Raw genomic sequence first — 2,069 nt, forward strand, 5'->3', positions numbered from 1 at the left:
GCTCAAGCCTGTAATCCCAGCACTTTGGGAGGCCGAGACGGGCGGATCACGAGGTCAGGAGATCGAGACCATCCTGGCTAACATGGTGAAACCCCGTCTCTACTAAAAAAATACAAAAAAAAAACTAGCCAGGCGAGGTGGCAGGCGCTTGTAGTCCCAGCTATTTGGGAGGCTGAGGCAGGAGAATGGCGTGAACCCGGGAGGCGGAGCTTGCAGTGAGCTGAGATCCGGCCACTGCACTCCAGCCTGGGCAACAGAGCGAGACTCCGTCTCAAAAAAAATAAAAAATAAATAAATAAATAAATAAAATATAAGGATATTGAAAGATTTTAAGCAAGGGCAATGCCATTATTGGATTTGAGTTCTAGAGTTTCAGAGAGCTCACTCTGGATGAAATGTGGTAAATCATAGGATATACTGTAGTCAGAGTTCAGTTGTAGATAAAATAAACCATACAAACAGAAGCAGTTTAAAAATGATTGGAATTGCTGGAGGAGCAAAATCTGGGCTGAGCTTCCAGGAAAACCTTCCAGAATAGCACTGCAGAACTTGACTGCCGGAGAGCTGATGCCTCTGCTGTGATCAGTGAGCTGGAATATTAAGCCACTGTTTCCATGTAACTGCTGGCTCCAGGACTATCACTTCCCTGCCATGATCTGGAAATCAGAAAGCTGTTGCCAGCAAAGAGGATGCCTTTTTTCACTGCTGCTTTTCACTCATGTAGCTCGGGACTGGACACTGGACTCCCTCTACAACTGTTACTGAAAGCCAAATGCTTTCATAACCCTGCTTGCCCCAGAAATAGCAGAAGCAGGCCCCCTGTTCGTGATACATCACTTCCACCTTCCAAATATTGCATGGGTGCACCTGGTTGTTGGAATCTACATCGCAACCAGAAGCCTAGCTAAGACATGTAGTTTTTAATTTTCCAAAAGGAACACAAGGAGGTTGGAATGGATATTGAACAAGCAGATCCAAATGTCCATTGCAGAGATCAAGACTGGCGGCGAGGAGACCAGTTGGGAGGTTGTTGAATAATTCACATGAGAGGTGAAGGTAGCCGAAACAGGGAATAAGCAGAGTTATTCTTATTTTCTCCTTTTCTTTATTAATCAAGAAAAGGAGGTATACTAGAGAGCGTTTAGGAGGTTGGATTGATTGGTATAAGTTGTTTTGATGTGGTAGCAGGGGGAGTGGGCATACAGTCAGAGATGACACTGGGAGATGATTCCCTGGGGGAGAGAACCCACGAAGAAGGCAGGCTGGTGGTGAAATGATGAACTCATTTTTCAGCCTCTAAAATCAAATATCTGTGGGGCATCTAAGTAAACAGTGGGAGTTGTTGATACAGGTCTAAAGGCTCAGGAGTGAGGTTGGAACTGAAGTTAGAGATTTGTGAGTCATCAGCATAGAGCTGGTAAATAAAGCTGAGTAGGAGGATGAGATCACTACAGGAGAATATATAGAATAATAATATATTTTTTTAAAAAACTGTGGAAAACAGAATTATAAGATGGTTACCATGACGTTCCCCACCTGGTGTTATTCTCACAATTAAGTTGCCTGACAAAAGGAAATTTGCAGATATAATTAAACTTACTAATCAATTGACCTTAAGATAAAGAGATTATCCAAGCGTGCCTAACCTAATCATATGGGCCCTTTAAAAGAAGAGAATTTTATCCGGTTGGTAGAAAAATAAGTCAGAGAGATTGGAGCATAAGAGAGGTTCAACAAGGAGCTTCTCCATTGCTCAGATGGAGGGGCCACATGGAAGGATCTCAGAGTAGTCTCTAGGAGGTGAAAATGAACCCAGCCAACAACAACTACAACAAAAACAGAACTGAATTCTGCCAACCATCTGAATGCATTTGTAAGGGGACCCTGAGCTCCAGATGAGAATGCACAGCCAGCTGACACCTTAATTTCAGCCTTGTGAAAGCAGAGCAGAGGACCTAGCTAACCTGTGCCTGGACTCCTGACCCACAGAAACTGAGAGATAAGAAGTGGATGGTGTTTTAAACTGCTGAATTTGTGGTAATTTGTTATCTATTAATAGATCACTTATA

Source organism: Rhinopithecus bieti, unplaced genomic scaffold (assembly GCF_001698545.2).
Source record: "Rhinopithecus bieti isolate Rb0 unplaced genomic scaffold, ASM169854v2 scaffold_19142, whole genome shotgun sequence".
In the NCBI taxonomy this organism is placed as follows: Eukaryota; Metazoa; Chordata; class Mammalia; order Primates; family Cercopithecidae; genus Rhinopithecus; species Rhinopithecus bieti.